The sequence below is a fragment of the Drosophila bipectinata genome, chromosome 3L (assembly GCF_030179905.1).
Source record: "Drosophila bipectinata strain 14024-0381.07 chromosome 3L, DbipHiC1v2, whole genome shotgun sequence".
NCBI classification, from domain to species: Eukaryota; Metazoa; Arthropoda; class Insecta; order Diptera; family Drosophilidae; genus Drosophila; species Drosophila bipectinata.
This window is the reverse complement of record NC_091738.1, coordinates 22,599,840-22,614,086: the sequence shown is the minus strand read 5'-3', so window position 1 is coordinate 22,614,086 and position 14,247 is coordinate 22,599,840. Positions and strand designations below refer to the sequence as shown.

At 42.6% G+C, this 14,247-nt stretch overlaps 1 protein-coding gene across 1 annotated transcript in view; it reads right to left on the bottom strand.

The window, feature by feature from the left end:
* The window catches only part of LOC108131632 (putative phosphatidate phosphatase), a 59,931-nt gene extending 55,122 nt beyond the window's left edge, over positions 1-4,809 (bottom strand). The window contains exon 1 of the mRNA XM_017250609.3: positions 4,719-4,809. The gene's annotated coding sequence lies outside the window, so the exon portion shown is untranslated. The remainder of the gene's footprint in view (positions 1-4,718) is intronic.
* Positions 4,810-14,247: the final 9,438 nt, after the last annotated feature.

The window sequence follows — 14,247 nt, the reverse complement described above, 5'->3', positions numbered from 1 at the left end:
GCAAAAAGAACAGACTCGGAATGAATGCATCGGGCAGGCAATTGTTTTTATTTTTCTGTTGTTGGGGTCAATCGGAGTGTTGTCAGCTTAGTCATTATTCCCGCTAACAATGGGACTGTTTCTTGTGTAGAAGACTCGGGTTGACCCGCCAGTCGGATTGATAACCTCTCTTCATGTTCTGGGGACAGAAATGCAGGAGGAATTCACGCTGGCGATATCTTCTCCATTGGACGCAGCGATAACCCCAGTGCTTTCCTTCATGTTCGCTGATTATGCCGGGACTTGGCTCACTCCTCTGGAAGTTTTCATTTCTGGAGTCTATCTGGGGAGCTACAAGTGCGGCCTGTGCCCACCTTCACTTTGTGTTTTTACGGCGATCGTTAAATTCCCAAAGTGCATTTGATTTTACGACATTCCACTTCTGATAAATTGCCTTTGTATAATATTTTTAATATCAGTTAAATGTGTGCAGGCCAATGGGCATGGATTGATTGCTGGCGCTATTTGTGGCTGGATTTTTTGTGTTCAGACATTAGCATTCGGAAAGGTTCCCGCAATATCGCCATGAATATGGATGTGTAATGTGTGTCCTTTCCAATTTGAATTTAACTGCCCATTGTGCCTCGTAGAAGACAAGTTTCCAATTCAAGATTCTCGTAAATGTTGCCATTTAAATTTAAATACAATTAAAATTTAAATTAAATTTAAACATGTGAACATTAGATATAGCACTATACTCCAAAACTCGTGTCTGCCTAGAGTTTTCTTCTCCAAGTGCCTTTCTCGTCACTTTCCTAATTTACCAAACTTTTTTTAAGAAAAACATATAAATATTATGTACTTACTACATTTTTATTTATAATTATTTCGCAATTAATCATAATTTTAAGTTTGTTCCTCTATAACAACAATTTTAAAGTTTGAGGAAAGCAAGGGTCATGAAATCTCACATGAACAATCAAATCTTTCAAACAATATGAAATGTTTCCAAAAATTTTTTTTATTCTCTCTGTACAAATGTCCCAAAAAAATGTCTGTACGAATTGCCTATATTAAATTTTAACAATAGTTATTTTAAAATGTTTCGGGAAAACTATAAGTTATTGCTTAAAGTAAAGTATAGAAATATGTATCTTTTTACAAAAAAATAAGAGTTCGGTTTATCTACCTATTTAGTCTATTTAGAAACTTTTAGCACATTAAAAATGTGCAAAAAAATTACTATGCCCATTCCATGCAACATTTTTAAATTGTTTTGAGACTTTGGACCTTTACCTTTACTACTTCCCTTTATTACTTTTAAAAATATGAGTTTCGTACAAAACTAATATTTAACGGATGGCTTATGAAATAAAAGGGGCTCGAATGCGTTGCCACTAGTGAGGCAAGTTTATTGCCAGTTAAAGCCAGCAGGCCGGCAATTGCCCAAATACCAAGCCGATCGGGTCTGAAGTCGCCGAGCTATCGGCCAAGATCTCCCAGCCAGTTGGCTTTCCAGATGCAGTTGCCAACTAGCCCCGCCCCCGCTGCGCATGCGCGTTGTGAAAGGTTGGGTGCCGAAGGGAGAAGCGGGGTCAGGCGATTTCATTGCCGCGATATGGTCGGTCGTGGCTGGCCCGGATCCGATGCTCGCATCAATGACCAAGTAATGAGCCATTATGCCTTTAGAAGCGATCTTTATGGCCGGGGATCTGGGGTTCCCCTGACCCCAGAATGCTGGTATTTTGGCCATATTTGTCCCCTTCAGTTAGTTGCCAAACTTAAAGGCTCGGGTTTCCTGGCTCTTCGTGTGTGAGGCAACATTAATTGGCTCAGTAACTGTTTATAGCCATGCAACCAGGTGTGGTTTTTTAAGACCTTCTGCTCGGAAGAGTAATCAACTATTTAGGTTTCTTCCAGGAGAGTCTGCGTAACACTCTTCACCAGCCAGATTGACATATTTCCGGTTCTTCATAATTCTCTCTTAATTAAATCTTGACCTTTGTGACTAACTAGGTCGCACCCAAATTGTAAAATAGATTTTTCTGTTTATGGGGCGAGTACTGACCGTCTATACTTCACTGATAATCCAATGAGGCACAATGCAACAATCTCTAAATGGGAGTTCAATAAATTAAACGGAACAATAAAATCGAATTCTAATAAGATTAGACTTCCCACAGTAGTTGATAGGGGAGATGGGGGAGAGCCCCGATTGTGTTTTGAGTCTGGTATCTCTCGATTTTATCTGTCCGTGTTTTGTTTTTCCATCCAAGCTCTCAAAAATTATGTATACTGAGTAGGTCCCGACAAAGTCTATTAAAGGCGGAGTGGAGAAGCAGACTCCGGACTGGGGCATTTGTCAATAGATTGGGGACCGAAAAAGGGGCACCGAAAGCCAACACAGTCCACGGCCCAACCCAAAAAACTGACCCCAAAATGCTGTCGATCTGGCTGCAGCAAAGTGGCTTAGAGCACCGAAGTTTCTACACACTTACAGGTAAAATTCAATGTCCTATGAGGTTTTCATTCAAATATATCTAAAGTCTAACAGGTCTAAGAGTATTCAAAATATATACCTTTGAACGGCGGCTAATGTCTAGGTACAGCTAAGGCTAGGGTGCTTGTTGGCCAAGTTAACCCAAAATACTTCAAATGACAAATCTTTTCAAATTTATGGTCCCATTCGCAGATCTCGTCCCCAGACCCTGTTGGCATCGAAAGTGAAAACCGATTCATGACTTGAATCGAATTGGAAAGGCATGGAGGCTTCTATTTTCCCGTCCGTTTGTTATCGACTTAATCGGATGATTGATATTGGAAAACACTGGCAGTCGTTCCTTATTTTGTGCTCCAATTCAATCGATTTTCAAATGGTTGATCCACTTGCTCTTAATTCATCCCATTTCGGGGCGGAAAAGAATTTATAATCATTTACAATTCGTTGACTTTGGCATTGCGCAAATTTGCCACTTTGGTGTGTATTTGCTGGCCAAACAATAACACTAACAACTACTGCAGCCATGCCAACAAACAAATAAACAGCCGCGTACTCGCACACACATTAAACTATCAAAATAAACAGTTTTGTGCGTGGAGGCGTGGCACAACACATCGAACTCGCATATTAATCAAGCGAATAATTTGGCCAAAGACCCCCTCTACCAGCGAGCCAGCCAGCCAGCCAGCCAGTAACTACCAACAGCTCCCCTTGTGCCAAACAGGGAGCCAACATCGTGAATAACTGGCGATAAAAACTTGGCAAATATAAAATGCAAACAACATTCAAACCACTAACAGGGCGGCGGGCGGCGGATGGCGTTAGATGGACTCCAGTGGGCGGGGCGGCTGTAAAGGCTGTTAGTCATCGAAATTCGACAGTTGTTGGCTTGTTGCCGGTTAACCGACCAAGAGCCGAAAACCAAAAACCCAGGCCATTGGAGATGCGCCCGTGAGCCGCGTTTTTGTAGCTTCACATTACTAAAAGTTTTCAAATATGGATTTTTTGCGTCCTGTTCCGACAACTCGATCAAGATTTTTTTAAGCCCCATTACTGGCAAGACATCAAGTTGCAAACCTGATGAAGTAAGAGGTCCATTTTAGGTTTCAGTTAAACTAATTTATTTTTAGTAGTTTTTAATTTTTTTATATTTGGTTAGCAATTACTTAATTACTTTAATCCTCAAAACCGTTTATAATTTTCAGTTACACTGGTCCGACACTGTGAAAGTCCCTTTTGGTGACTTACGGCCCATCTCGCAACCTCACTCTCACCCACTCGCATTTACACATGGCGGGGTATTTGCATTTCGGCCGCTGCTGTTTATTTTCGACTTGATTTTGAAGTGAACAGTTTGCTTAATGCCCGATGCAGGGCGAATTCAGAACTACGCACACGGAACGCTGCGTTTGCAGAGTTTGCGGCAGGCCGCAGCGGCACCCCCCTCGGCCTGGCTTCTCCCGCCACTTGTCAATAGTTTCTATAAATGCCGCACACACTGACCGGCTAGCAGAGTGCCCACCGCCCACTTGCCACAGCCCTACGCCCACTCTTCAGCCCCCCACCGACAAGCGCCCTTCGCCCCTTTGCCACTGCCGCCCACTCTTGGAACCGGGGTCTCAGCGTTAAATGGGAAGCACTTTAGATTCACATTCAATTAATTAATTTAAGCAAATTGTTTGCTTCAAATTAATTGAATTTGCATTTAATTTGCGCCCGCAAGGGCCACCGCCCGCCTGCGGCCCTCTAGTTGGCAACAATGCGGACGGACTTCCGACCGTCAGGCAGTGCGTCCGTCTAGTTCCTGAGACGAGGCCTACCACGCCCCTCTTTATCTCATCAACGTTAAATTTATTAAGTAACATCAGTGGCAAGTGGGTGTGTGTGCGGGTGTGTGTGCGGGTGTGTGTTTGGAAAGCGACAACATTAGCAACAACCAAATCAAACAAACAGTCTCGTGGGACTCGGTTCCGGGCAAGGGGTTCCGCTCCAAATTGCCAGGTTTTGGGCCTACTACTATGCTACTATAGGCCATAGACAGTCGGGGCCGGGACTAATGTAATGAATTAACGATATAATAGAAATCTCACTTGAATATTTGATGCAAACTGTGTGTGTTTCGTGCACGAATGTGCAAAATGAATAATTGAACAAGTCGAGCTCCGAAAATGTGTTTGGAAATTCCATCTGGCCGAGGGTAGTGGCCGGAGGCGGGATAGATCATCGTTCGAGTACTTACCGGCCTCGGATTCGCTGGAGTGCTCCTGGGACACTTGTTCTCCCGGGTTCTTGGATAGAGGACCATCCAGCTGGGCAGCGTCGAGAAGACTGAGCGCCAAAGCAGAACTTGGTAAAACGCTTCCGAGGAAAATGCAACGCTGGCGGACATTTCATCAGCCCGGAGAATCCACCAAAGAAAAGTCAATCAGCACCACAACAGCTTAAGCACAAGCGGGGTGATAATAATTATAAATATAATGACTGCATATAATAATTGTCAGCCGTTGTAAGCCAATTAGGAACTTGTCCGATGGCGGTGGGGTGGCCGGGCAATAATTTGAGCTTTTCACACTAATTAAAAGCGAATCGGACAGAAAGAAGTGCCCGACAAAGGGATTGCAGGGGAAGGTTGCAAGGTGCCACGGGCGCGGCCTTTGGATTGGACGAATTAAAGTCAAGCTGTGGAAAATGATTAAAAATGTAAATTTTAATTCAATTTCGCTTGCGAGAAGCGCGATGGAAGCTGCTGCAAACAGAAATTGTAGCTGTAAAGTGGTTTATTGTCAGTCAGAGCCACCAGTCACAGGCTACAGCGTGGCAGGAGGTGCCAGGCGGTGGCGGCAGTTGGCAGGATGCGGAACTTTAAGACGCGACAAACTTTGCCGCTGGGCAGGGCGACAGAACAAAGATACAGAAGAAAGAAAGGAGGGTGGGGTCTGGGAGAATGGCAACGGAAAGACACGACAAATGCATGTGGAAGACAAGCGATAAAGTAGCTCTGCAGGGGTGGTGGGTGTCTGGGGGTCCCAAGGAGTCGAGTCCTGAAAAAAATCTTGAAATAAGACAAATCGAATTTTCTATGGAAAAGAAAACGAAACAAGTGGGAAAGGCTCAAGCCGAGTGCTTCTAGTGTGTGTATACCCGGTACTAACCTGTAGTGATGAAGCATTGCATAGAAATTGGGTTTTTGATAGAATATTCTATTTCTTTCTATCGATCAAAACTATTTCAAGGAAGTTCTTTCAGAAAAAGTCTAGAAAGCTATTGACTGAGTGATTAGCTGTCGTTTCATGTGGTATTGAGCTAATCATAAACTAACCTTTTAAACTATATGCTCAAGTTTCTTGTTCAAAAATGAATAGAAGTCCAATGGACACCCTAACCAGCGTTGTAAATTTCAGAGTTGAAACAGTATAATGGTTATCTGAGCACTGGTCATGACATTAAAGCTATTAAAAGTGTAAATAAACCTTTCAATAGCAAATAAACAGAACACAGTCGCTTTTTCCTCAACCTATAAGAAATCTGTGTTATCTGTACTGGCGAATGCATTAATTAAACTTTTGCAGCTGCATGTGCAATCAGTAGCCCTATCTATTCCTTTGATTCACATGGCAACGACTTCCTTCCTGCTCCTCGTCAGTCGGCGAGCTGGGACGAACAATGCGATTTGATGATGCATCAATTCAACAAATATTTAAATAGACAGCACCTGCTCTGACTAGCCCTGCTCTATTTAAAGTAAATTTGCGTCGAAATCAAGTTTTAATTGATTTAAGCGGATTTCAGGGCAGGGTTCTCCCTAGCAACCCGGAGCCCAACCGAGCGAGAAAAGAGGAAAGCCACTGATGTCGGGGAAATGTGTGGGTGGGTCCTGGTTTTCCCATCTGGGATATTGATGGGGTTAATAAGCTGCTGGTTAGATGATTTCCGAATGGGTTTTTCTCAGCAGCTGCCGTTCCAACCTGCGGTCGCCTTGGGAATCGGTATCTGGGTATCTGAGCCACTGATTCGGCTTCTGACCTTTTCTCCTTCCACAACCGACTAAAAGGTTATGTCCCATCCCTTCTTTCCTTTCCGCCGGTAAGCAACTATTTTCCGTCGTTGAGTGAAATGAATCTGCAATTTCATTCCATTTGGCGAGCAGCTCCTATGTTTTTCTGCTACCCGAAGAGGATGCAGGAGGATGGCAGGATGGAGCCTAATGGGGGCGGCTCCCCTCCGTCTCGCCAGCAGCGATGGCTGCCAAACACTTTCATCTTTTCCCTCAAGCGCCAACTGAGCTGGAAGGAGACGAGAAGGAAGCGGAAAGCGCTTCACCTTCGCCCTCGGAGTGTAACAGATCCCCAGCGAATGCAAATAACGCGCAGTTGCCGCAGCCGCATCGCTTGCCCCCGTTCGCGCCACAAAAAGTGTGGCAAGGCTGCGGGTAATCAAGAAACTATTACGGCCACCTCCGCGCGCTGATGAACTTGTTGATGATCGCGGTTGGTCATTTGTCTTGGATGAAGTGGCTGGTACCTGAGCCAGTGCGCCTTTGATGATGCACACATCAGGCACCAGGCATCAGGGCAGCAGGGCATCGAGGCACCAGGGTGGGGCTCTGCTCCACAGCCATCCAATTTCTCTCGCGCATTTGCATAAATATAGCTCCTTTCATCCTGCCAGAGCGGGCCGGGCTCAACTTGTTGACGACTTATGCTAATGCAGGAGCGAAATTCAAATAGCACGCCCCCCTCAGGGCGGCGGGCTCCACCCCTCAGAAAGTGAAAATTGAATTGGAGCCCCGCGCGGAACAAACAAATTAAATTATAATTAGCAAACAGTAACAAAGGAAGGACACGCGGAGGAGAAGCTCCCGAAACAAGGCCAAGCGGTTGTATCACAGGAGTGCACATTTCTCGACTCTTGATTAGTGGCGGTTGTCTGCTGATTGCAGGAGACCCCGCCGTTTACCGCCAATTATCCAGGACCAAAAGCTCCTTCTGATGCTGTCCCGCTGCCAATCCCCGCCAATAAGCAATTGGTTACCACCTTTGTGGCCCTGACAGCCACCGACTCATTCGTTAGGTCCTCCACTCCGAGTTGACAAAATATGCAGATGCGTCGTTAGCACTTTCACACATCTCGCATTTGGAAATATTTGCCATGATTCGATTGTGTAGACTCCCCCAAAACCAACCAAGCCCTGCCCCAGCACACACCCACTCCCAAATCCACACACCCGGCCACATCAGCATCTGCATCTGCATCTGGATCTGCGCCACACACAAGGACGGCAGGAGTGCCCAATTGAGTTTGGGTTTGGAGTAGGGAGACACCGCTCGGCATTCGGCACTCTGCACTCGGCGCTCCGCATCCCGCTCTGGTGGTTATTATTATTTCTGATATATGCGGTCTTACTCTGCGGTTGTCACTCACCGACGAGGCGGAGCTGGGGCAGTCGGAGAGCACCCCTTTCTTTCCGTGGTTTCTGCGGTCTCCGCTCCATGTGTTGCCTCCGCCTCCGCCTTCGCCTTTGCCTCTGCCGGAGTGTCATGGCTACATGCAAATGAAGCGTGTTCCCAAAAGGTGTTGAAAACGCCCGCCTGTGTGCGGAGTCTGTGTGCGGCATTGAACTGCATTCTCCGCCCCTCCCCCTCTCAGTCCAGCACGCATCTGCATAATTCTATGCCCAAAATATTCCTGCTTTTTCATGCAATATTTTGTTGACAGCTAAAAGCCAGGCTCTGTTCTATTTTGGGTCTCCAATTGGTGCAGCATGCTGTCGAAATCGCTTCGTAATTGCAATGTTGACAGCAGCCACGTAGAGGGTCCTGGAGGAGTCAGTTTCGTGAGCAGCTGCAGAAGGAGAAAGTGGGGAAAAATAAAGTCGATTCGGCACATAATGCCCCAGAATTGAATACTTCATAGTTTTATGACCGTATAGTGCAACAATTTGTACACTCGCTGTGTGATTACGAAAAGGTCCAACATGCAAGATGAAATTATAAAGTGAAAAATCTTTATTTCTGAAGATTATTGTTTGAAGCTAAAATCTAGACTCCAGACTATAGACAATAAATATACCTCCTCGGCAACTCATGTTTAAATAGTAGACCCTTGAAAAAGTATTATAAAGGATAACCAATTCATGATTATTTCCTAGTATTACCAATATGCGATGTCCAATTCCTGTATTATAATATTATAATACAAGGTAAACCTAACCAATCCCAATGTTAAGCTATGTAAATTATGATTACAAATACTAGAACTTTTTTTTTTGCTCCTTTTTCACATTCTTGGTATAAACTTTGTAGTTAAATTCTTCTTTAAAAAAGATCTAATTATTTTAAATTTGTATGGAAAATGTAAAAGATGGGGAAGTTCTCTGGAGTGCGATTGTTTAATAGTTATATGCGGTTTCAAACAAAAAATTCGTAAACGTCGGTTTCATTCTAGTACAGTACAGTCTAGTACAGTTTCAAAGGATTGATGTTAATAGTTGTTTCCAAGGAGTGGTTTTAAACAGTATTTGTAGTACCTAATTAAGAAGTGTATACAAAATATAAAATAGACACTAGTGACTAAAGTTTTCCTCAAATTGGTTAGGGGTGGAGAGGTTAATGCCTTCGCCCCAATATTTAGACTCATGCCTCGAAAAGAGGTATGGTCTGGGCCGCAGAATTGCTCAAATGCAGCCAGACATAAACGTGTTTCTGAAATTTACAGAGGCCCCCTCTTGTCGCTCGTCCTTCCGCAACTAGCGTCTCTCGGAAAAGCCACACATGTGTGTAATTTTCTTTACGAGTCGGCGGGTGGAAGGCGGTGGAGGTGGATAGTGGAGCGGGGAAGGCCCAAAGTATTTCTTGATGAACGATGTCTGCTCTTCAGAGGGCCCTGGTCCTGGGCCAACCAACATCCAATTCCGACGACAACGATGAGGACGTCGACAACTTGGTCGGAATAGAAAATTCAAATTTGAAAATATGGAAATGTCGGCAACGACATTGCGCATGAACTTGGACAGCTGAGGCAGCTCCCACCCTGGCTCCTGCCCCTCCACACGCACCACAGAGGGTGCAGCTACGCAAGTTGGACCCAAAGTTGAAGTCGACGGCAATGCCGATGCCGATACCGAGGTCGTAATTCGATTAACACCTTCCGGGCGGGGGGAGATGGGAACCATTGGCCTCTAATTGGTGAGCGGCGTCAATGATGCTTCCCCCTCCCCGGCCGGCCCAGGCAGATAGCCCGCTTGCGGCTTATTAGGTGCGGAAATCTTTATTGATTGATGCTTTGTTTGTTTTGCCTTGTGGATGACTCTGTGGCTCCTGCCACAGCCCTTCCGCCCGCATACTCCGGAAGATGCGCCAAAGGAGTTGGAGGGACAAAGGAAGAGTTATGGCACCAAGGGCTGAGTGGTTATGGCTCGTAACTCTTTCAGTTCGAGGTCGTTATGGTAGGTTTCTCAAGGGAGCAAAGTGGAAAGCCTGGCAAAGAAATTACAAAATTCCGATTTAATAACCAATACCTACTACACCTTCATAATACCCATAATATCGAAACTGTTTACCCGGGGTGCAGTTCTGTGAAAGGAACTCCACTCTGAACCCTCGAACGCAACTTGAACTCCAGACTGCAAATTGCATTGCCAATTCAAAAAGGAAACATGGGCAGAAGGAGAGATAGAGACGGATAATTCACGGAGGAAGAGAAGGAGCGAAGGACAGAGGACGAAAAATCTCCTTTAATTAGTTCGCCTTTCGTTTAATGCAATCGCGAAAAAATATTTTTAATTTAAAACGCGTAATTCAATATCTTGAGTAATTTTATTTACCGGCCACCCCCACCACTTACACTTTGGTTGGACAGGACGCTGTCAGGCCAGTGCCGTCAGTCATTGTCGCTTTCCAATGTCCTTTGTCCGCAGTTCGCTGTCTGCTGTCCGTTGTCCGCGAGTCCTGTTCGATTTTCATGCCAGCCCTGAGCTGCGATGAGTGGAGCATTTTTGCGTGCACTCCGGATCGATGCTGCATTTAACCCGCCGTGCATGCACCGTAAAAATATATAGGTGAGTATATTGAGGTCCTACATATAACATGGAGCAGCACTTGGCCGTCCTCTCCCATTGAGAACTGTGTAAATTGAGGCAGGAAATGCCGTTCGAGGGTTCAAAGTTGATGATATTCAGGTCAAGAGTCGTGCAGCAAGAACAACATCCTCGCAGCGCCACTCTGGCCACTCGCAACTTGTTGTAGCAGCGGCTCCCCTTTCCCCTGAATGGTATTTTTTATTCGGAGCTCCTGCTTTTAAGTGGAGTTCAAATTTCCTGATTGAAGCTTCGAGTGCAAGACAATGTGCAGCTGCTTATCCTCAAACAGGATACACCAAATGACCGAAAGTGTTGTAGGAAGTCTGAAAAAGTAATTTAAAAAATTTTTAGCTTCCAGTGTTCCTCTAAAATCGATCCTATCATGTAGCAATTTCGATATCTTTTTAAAAAACATTACATTTTACATTTAAAAAACTTAATTTTACGAAGAAAAACACATCATTTAATGTCGGGGATTAGCAGTTTATTTTGTTAAAGTTTAATAATAAGGTTAATTTTATGTTAACGTACAGCCAAGAAATTTCTATAACCATGTGTGGTTGCACCCATAAACCAAAATCCAAAAACCTGGGAAACCAGGAATAAAAAAAAACCTGAATATGTGTTCAGTTTTACGTTAGTAATACAAGCCAACAATGGTGTCCTTAAGTCAAAAAAACTTAAGTAGGAACCTCTCTGTCGTTCAGTAAAACAGCAGTATGCAATTTGATATAAATTTATTAAAAATATGTTCAAATAGGTATTTCATAAATGGATTCTTTATGAATCCTAAATGAAAGTCCTAATCTTTAAACTTTAAAAACCGAAAAGTGTTGAGATTTGCGATCATTCAGTTATATGAACTGAAGTTTAAAGGTAAACGTCCAATTTGTCGAATTTTTTACTTATTTATTATATAATTTTTATAGATTTTTAGTTAAAGCTTTGTAGAGATAGGACGTTTAGAAGTTTTTTTGGCCGCGGCTCCATACAATCCCAAACACTGAGCCTTGGTCAAAAGTAGTTTGATAATTAGTGAATTGACCTTTCTTAGGCTAGAAAGAACAGATTAACCAAAGGAGTACAAATGTATAATCTATCAGTTTAAATTCAAAACCCTAGCATTCGGCAAAAGCCAATTTTGATTCCTCCTTTCAAGCTCGATCATGGCCCGGACTAAATGCAATGTGTCAAATGCAGGGCTTAGACTGCTGGCTCGCTCCTTGTGGAAATGAAGCCAAAACATTTTTGCGTACAACAGGAAATTGAATTTTCATCGACAGCAAGCAATGGCAAGAAGGAGAAAAATAAAAATAATAAAAAGAAGATGCCACCAGGGAGGGAAAGAGTCGAACCAAGGCATGTCCTATGCAAATACTTTCAGACTTCAATAATTTGCGTCACGCGGCGTTGCCACATTGCCAGGGCCGCGAAAGAAATAACAATTTCTACCGAGTCTGCTCTTCTGAGGACTCTCGGCTTGGGAGAGCTGTCAAAAAACCTTCAGCAACAACTTCCGTTACATGGCGGAGAATTGGTGGCTTGGCGAGGACGTCCAAGAGGAGGAGGAGGAGGAGCGGTGCGACCTGCGCTCAAAAGTTAAGCCATTAGCGAAATGTCCTTTACTTTGCTTATAACGCAATTTTCCGCCCCTCCGCCCGATCCCTCGCCGGTCCACTGTTTGTTTCGGACACTTTTTGGGCCAGGTCTGGTCTGGTGTGGCTTGGTTCTGGGCCTGCTTCTTGTTCTGGGTGCTGAATGACAACTTCGTTGTCAGCGTTTTGAAACTTTCACGTCTCCTCTCGGCAGCGCTGGCTAACTTTTCCAGCGCTAATGAAGTCGAAACAAATTTTTTGGCTGGCTCCGAAAATTAGGACCTAGAATCTGACGTTGTAATTAGTAAATGAAAGAGAATATAAGCCAAGCGAGTGCTGATAGGCTTCAAGTTTTGTCGATCAATTACGTTTTTAGGGTCCGTCCAGATTCCACGTATTGGGATTACCTCAGGATTATTGATAGTAAGAGTTATTTTATTTCAATCTAAAAATTTTTAATGATCTGACTTTAAGATAATAACTATGTTTTTAACGATTAAATTAATTAAAAAAAATAAAAACAGTTAGCTTAAAAATAATAGTTTTAAAAAAATTAATAAAAATGTTATTCAAAAATAGTAAATATGCCCAGAATGTGTGGGTCAGAGGAAATTTCACTAACTGAAGCCTTTACAAAGTTCCTTAACTATGTATAACCTAAAGAAGATTAATCTATAAAGTTATAGCTGAGAAGGATATCTCGATCTTCCAACGCCTTTTGCTCTAAACCAATTTTTTTATCTGGGTATCAAAATATGTAAAAAATAACATAATTGACCGAACGTCTTAAAATATAAAAGACAACCTACCATATTCAGCTATGACAGGAACTTAAATAATTGTAATATATTCGCGTAAAAGAATTAAAAGTTGAAAAAAGAATTTTTCAAAACTTTTTTTTAATTATTTTTGCCTAGTGTTCCCTGTGTTTTTGTCTTCCTTTTTATAAAAACACGAGTTTTCCAAAAATTCATTAAAGTTTATGATTAATATCTCTTCTAAAACATACCACCTATGTTTATATGTATAAGTATAATCTAATTAAGATATTTTTTAATTATTGTTATATTCTTTTTTAAAACAACATTTTGAAGTTTGAAATTTTTTTTTAAATGTTTTATAGTTTTTTCTAATACATATGTATATAATTTAATAATAATGATAAACATAAAACAATATACATAATTCCAAATTAAAATTCAGTACTGTTAAAAATATCAGTTTTCAGTTCCAAAAGTCACGTCTGAAATAGAAAAATCCTAATTATTTTCTTCATTGGGAATTTTATCTTTTAGTACGTTCGATTTGTACAACTCTGGTATTCCCCAGCGCCCATCTTCTATTTCAAAGATTCTGTTAACGCAGAAGTAGTTATGTTATTTAACAGTTGCCAACTGCCAGAGGCAGTTGTCGCTGTTGATGCTCTTCAGATAAATCTTAACGAAAGTGGCATGCAGCGCGTAATACGGTTGCACTACCCCTTCGCAGCAATCGGGCTTCGTTCAGTTGAGAGCGACAGAGAGCATGTTGCGTGGGTGAAACTGCGCAAACTCATGTTTCGGCTGAATTCTCTCGTTTTGAAGGTTACAGAGAGCAGCTACGGACGCAGGGGAAAATGTAGGCAGAGGACAGTGGGAAAACTTTGTAACGAAAGTCAATACTTTTTGGTTGAATTAAATTTAACAAGTACTAATTTTAAAAATAGTTTGTACTGATATGCTTGTTAATAAAAACTTAAAAAATATATACATATATGCATTTCTACCTTAATAAATAAAAATAGTGAGTATTATGATTCATATATAAATTCTTTGCGGTTAACTTTTATATGTTTTTTTGGTACTCCACTGTACCTTAGTGAGAATAATCAAGAGAGTCGGAAAGATTCGGGATTTAACGAACGAACATGTGAGCGGATTGAGATACTCTCTGTATCTCTAAATTGAGAAAGTATCTGAAATATGTGTTTCAAACGCGCTCAGATACTCTATGAGAGAGCCCAGTGAGCGGATTTTCGAGAGATACTCTCTGTATCTGAAAATGTATCTGTATCTGTAAATTGAGAAAGTATCTGACATTTGTGTTCAAACGCGCTC